This window comes from Halichoeres trimaculatus, unplaced genomic scaffold (assembly GCF_033239565.1).
Source record: "Halichoeres trimaculatus isolate MK-OKI-2021-1 unplaced genomic scaffold, fHalTri1.1 fHalTri1_scaffold_8, whole genome shotgun sequence".
Taxonomy (NCBI): domain Eukaryota; kingdom Metazoa; phylum Chordata; class Actinopteri; order Labriformes; family Labridae; genus Halichoeres; species Halichoeres trimaculatus.
In genome coordinates, this window is record NW_027437186.1 from 13,749,632 (window position 1) to 13,755,631 (window position 6,000).

Sequence of the window (6,000 nt, forward strand, 5' to 3'; positions counted from 1 at the left end):
AGTTTTTATTTAGTTTTGATTTTTGCAACAAGGCTTAGTTTTAGTTTAGTTTTATGACTCGTGGACTACCAGTGAAGTCAGCATTTCAGTGTTAATAATTGAATTGTTTTTTAAAAAATATTTTTGTGACGGCAACAAAGAGTCATTATAAATGTTCATTTCAACATCACTTGCCTCGTGTTTCTTTTGTTCTGCACCCTGCCCCTCAGCTCTGGATCACCCCAGAGAAAGGTTGAGGGTTTATATAATTGCAACCAACACATTTCTATGAATAGATCGACAAGTGGAGGGCTTTTACCATGAACAATGTCTGTCTGTAAAAACACAATGCTCTAATAATGAGAGATCAGATTACAGAGCATCAATTACTGAAATGATTTTCACACCTGGATTTCTCCAAGAGGTGAGTTTGTTTACCGCAGGGTGGAGTGTGAGATGATGGATGTGACATTAGCTACATCTAAGCATGAAGAGAGGTTAAATATGAGAAGTTACCTGTGGATTTCACCGCAAACTCAAATAAAACAGCAGCTTGTTAGCATGTTTAAAGAGAGGGTGTTGTCAGTCAGAAACCTGTTGACCTCACTGAGACTAAATCCATGATTTATTCAGACACTTAACACACGTTAGATGAACAGATACACACACTTAATGTGAAACTTCAGACTGATTTGATCCTAACAACCCTTACTGTGTTAGTGTTACTCTGAAAGAATAAAGATTTATATCCCTTAATGATAAATCCTCTTTTTTTTTTTTTTTTTTTTGCTTTTTATTCAGGGTACATTTAAGAGGAGAATGTACAGAAGGAGACATGGGTCTCCAGTTTAAGCTCTGCTCTTTGGTTGAAAGGCACAACTTGGCAACGCCTGGAGGGAAACAGCCGTGCCCAGAAAGAGGGACCCTTGGTCTTCTTCTCTTCCTTCTTCTTCTCCTGTTTGATGACGTTTTCTGCTGAATCCGTCTTCTCTGCCCCTTTTGGCTTCTCCTCTTTATTTTTCTGAAAGTATGAAAACAGACACAACAGACATGAATATATAAAGCTCACAGTTCAGAAAACAAAAAAGGACAGACCCCTTTATTGTTTCACAATAAAAAATAATATTAAAATGATGCAGCTGCAGCACAAAAGAATCTTTACATCGAAAGGTGCTTCTTGAGCCGACAAAATGATTATTAGCTTGGATGTATATTCATCCTTACCTTTGAGAAGACTTTTCTGATGTGAATCAGGAGGGATGTCTTTTTCCTGGGTTTTGTTGCAGGCTCAGGGTCTTCAGTCACTTCACAGCCCTCTAGAGGCTCAGGATAGCTGGGCTGGTATTTGTCCATGCGTGAACCTGTCTCCTCAGCCACTGATGTGTCCTCTGACACTTCACATGATGTAACCTGAGGGTCTGAGCCGGTCTGAGTCAAAAACGGCTCCACAGGTTCAGCTTCTGACTGTGCCTCATCATCAGTCTCTGTGAAGTCCTCCAGGACTAAAGGAATGGACCCGTGGACTGCACCACTGCAGGAAGGTGGCTCTTGTGGACAAGTACAGTCCTGTTTGTCATCGACAGACCAGCAAGCTGTGGACCCAGGACTGGCTGAATTAATTTCACCATCCACATTATTCTCTGGAGCTGGATTGATCTTTCTCCATGCTCTCCATTTTAAAAAGCTCCTCTTCCTCTTCCTCCTCTGTAAAAACCCTCCTGCCTCTGGTTTGTCTTTGAAGACTACAATGACGTTAAGGCTGAATGGGTCAGAGTTTAGTTCCTCAGTGACCCCTGTTTCTTCTTCGATCTTGTTCGGAGCATCGTCTTCAAGATCAAGGACAGTGACCTCTTCAGGGATAAAGACAGCGTCCTCTTCAAATTCAAGGACAGCATCCTCTTCAAATTCAAGGACAGCGTCCTCTTTGGGGGTAAGGGCAGTATCCTCTTTAAGGTCAAGGAAAGGATAGCCAAGGTTGTCGTTGCTGGTGATTGACTCATTGTCCTTCATTTTCTGGTAAACCTCTGGCAATGTGTGGATGGAGGATGAAGAGGACCATCTGGAGGTAGCCCAAGATAATACCGACTTTACTGAGGCCCATGATGCCTCTGATCTGATGGAAAGTCTAGAGGCTGACTCTGCTTCCAAAGTTTGGTCTTCCTCTTTGTCTTTCACGTCTTCTGCCTCAGTCTCCAGGTCTTCTGGGAACAAGGTTTGGCAGGCCTTTGAAATCTCCTCATCGAGATTCTGATCTAGACATGAGATGGTTTCAGAGATCTCGTAGTCAGAGGAACACTCTGAATTGGTGTAACCATCCCAGCTATCTTCGCTGTCTGACCAGGAGTCCCCGTCCTGTTCAGTTGGTGAGGCAGCATGAGAGCTGGTGATGTCTTCCTCATTCAGGACAGCGTCTAGGTTCTTGGACTCATTGAGATCAGCTGTGGTTTCCTTCTGGACGGGGTTGTTTGTTTCGGCCATCTCAGAGGTTGTGGGACATGCAGCAGTGGTGCTTTTCTCTGTTTCTTTGTTGTTGGAGTTACGAGAAACAGGAATCTAAAGCAGAAAAACACAAACATTAGAAAACGTTAGACTGTGCTGAAGTGATGGAGAGGAACTCTTTGAAGGGGAGATATCATGTTCCTCTCAGGCTTTATTTTGTTCCTCTGAAGCTTTACATGATTCACAGCTTAAAAACCTATTTTATTATCTGTTGTCTTTGTAAACCAACATTTTAGTTGCTTATGTTTTTAGCTAAAGCCTTTTGAAAGACCCCTCCCTCCCCCTAAAAACCCACTTTCTCATCAGTAAATGTTTGCTGTGAGCAACACATTTTAATCAGATCTGATATATATATTTTTTTTTCTGTTGTAGCATCTACAGGACAAGACCAAGAAAGCAATATGATGTAAATCTTTGCCCACAAGTGATCCAAAAAACAACAACACAGACTTCAAGTTTTTAACATGAGACTGACGATGATTGCAACGATTGGCTTCATTAATTTTGATATTCAATGCAAATATAGATGTCTGTGAAAAATATTTACAGGTCATATGAAAGACGGTTGTTGGGGAGAAATAAAGAAGCTCAAACAGAACAAAAATGTAGTTCAATTTGTGATATAGTGGGTTTATCCTTGTTCATTAAATCAGATTCGCTCATAAAAACACTGGGTATCCAGAAGTTAAAGCTATTCGGTTTACACCTCATCCCCAAGTGAATCATATCAACTAACTTATTTAACAGCAGAGTAAACTCAATTTGTAAACTATTTACCTCTTATATATATATATATATATATATATATATATATATATATATATATATATATATATATATATATATATATATATATATATATATATTTACTCAATAAAAAAACCTTAAACAACATGACCTTAAAGTGTGGGCACAGCTCACTAACTTACCTGTCTAGGCTCAGACATCGTCAAATGAATTGTTTTATGAATGGTTGTTTCTCTTCCTCTGAGCTTTCTGGACTCAGTCAGTCAGTCTCAGTTTCGGTGGAAGGAAAATGTTCGAAGTTTCACTGTAAATCGTTCGTACTTCGTGCAGGTGACCGCTCTATAGAGATCATCTCTGTGAGGAAATGTGAGCTGAAATGCTGGTCTAGTCTGAAAACTGTGGAACATGTTCTGTGAGGTCACAGTGCTGTTGGAACTCCTCACTGTGACCGTGTTCTGACGGAACTCTGTGTTTACATTCAAATCTCTCAACTCAGTTTAATGTAACTCAACTCAACTCAACTCAGTTTAATGTAATTGAACTCAACTCAACTCAACTCAACTCAACTCAACTCCTCACAGTTCGGCCCTAAAGGCATGAAAGTAAAAACAATGTTTCCAAAGCACCAGTTATATAAGACAATAATACACAATGATATACACAAGGAAAGCAAAGATGACAGACTTTTTCACGCAGAAAGTAAAGCCCCTTTGAGAATAGAATAGAATAGAATAGAATAGAATAGAATAGAATAGAATAGAATAGAATAGAACTTTATTGTAAAAACAAAATTGAAGTCACAGCAGCAATCAAGAAAACAAAAGTAAGAAAGTTTAAAGAAGGTGCAAAAATGTCCATAAGAAAATAGATGATATCAGCTTGTCCACCATTGTCCAGTTCAGCCAGCCTCCACCTCCACAGGGTCCAGGACTGAGCTTCTTCAGCAGTCTGTTCAGTCTCTGTCTCCTGGATCCTGTCTGCTCACAGCAGGTGAAGCTCTTCCAATGTGGCGTTGGTGCCTGATGTTAGATTTGTTTGCCATGTCTGTGAATAGCATGATGCTACTCTGCCCTCTGGTATTCCCTCTGTTGCTGGGTTAGCATGGCTAGCTGGTCCATCTTATTGGAGATAGATCTTACATTCCCAGTAACGATAGAGTGAAGGACAGGTCAATGTTATTACTTCTAAGCTCACACCTGAGAACCAGCACGTCGTCCTCACCTCCTTCTCCTCACCTTGTGGGAAGACATCAGGCCTTACACCAGTTAGCATTGACATGCTACAGGCTGCTAACAGCTGAGTTCACATGTAAACAATGCAGCCATGGTTACATGTAGGATCTCCAGACAAACACTGGAGAAAAAGTAGTAAAAATATCGCTGAAGCCACAAAAAGTTTGGTGTCCATGACCAACAAATGAGCCATACAAAGTAATGATCCTCTCCAAATACAAAGATTACAAAAAAGAGACTGTAGACAAGTATTTTCTATTCTATTCTATTCTATTCTATTCTATTCTATTCTATTCTATTCTATTCTATTCTATTCTATTTTTTTTTTCGTTGCTAGGCACTGCCCAAGTAGCTGCTTGTTGCAGCAGCTCTCTCGTCTTTGTCCGTTTCTTGTAATTTTTTTCGTCTCTTTTTCGTAATCCAATTACATCTTCTTAATTTTTTTCAGATTGTAGTTTGAAAGCAAAAGTCAGTCTTTCCATATTATAGATTTCATGAATACTTTCTTGCCAGTCCTCCAGTGTTGGTGCGTTGGGTTGTAGCCACTTCCTTGTAATGGCTCCTGGACACTATAACGGTAATGACCATTTAATGTTACTGTAGTACTGTGTTTGTAAAAGAAATTCAGTGAGTTGTGTTTTTCATACCTTATTAACCAGGTGCAGCATTCAAAAAGGTCAGAGTACATTTTTTTGTAATGCTGTTTATTTTCAAGTCCAACATAGTGCTCACTGCTCAGTCAATGCTGATACCGAAATGTTGGCTGCTGCCTTAAACACATAAAAAATAATATAAACTTAGTATAAAAAATACAAGCATAAATTATATAAAATAATGTTGACATAAATTACATAATATAATATTAACATAAATTATTGAAAAAACAATATAATATGAGCTTCAATAAATAAAAACTTGGACTCTGTAACAATAAAGGCAGACCCAAATACAATAAAAACTTGGACTCTGTAACAGTTAAACTATTACAGATGCTCTGATTCATCGCTCCACCACATTTCGTTGCAGCACAGCGCACAGCCAGTCAGTGCAGTAAACAACCTAGTCCCTATACGCCGCTATGATGGTGCTGTGCGGCACTGACAACTACCTAAAACTGTCTAGAATTGGTTGGGAAAATGTGTCGGATTAATTTAAATCCTAAAGGCGATTAATATTGTCAAAAGCTATAACTAAGGGAATTTTGTCTATCATTTTAGTTAGTTTCAGTTAGTTTTGTGAACACAAGATTCAGTTTTATTTTACTTATCATTTTTGTTTTCTTTTCTAGTTTTGATTAGTTTGAGTTAACTGCAATGTATTTCAAATTTTAGCTTTTGTTTTTAGTTTTGTTTTAATTAACTGTTATAACCTTGATCCACACCACATTCACACACTAATGACAGAGGTTTCTATTGAGAACTATTAATTTTTAACACATTCACAGCCATCCATACACCACTGGCCAACGGTGGGAATAATTGAATAACAATTGTAAGAGTGTGCTTTATCATTGAAAAAGCAACAAATTGGGATCTCTTGCACC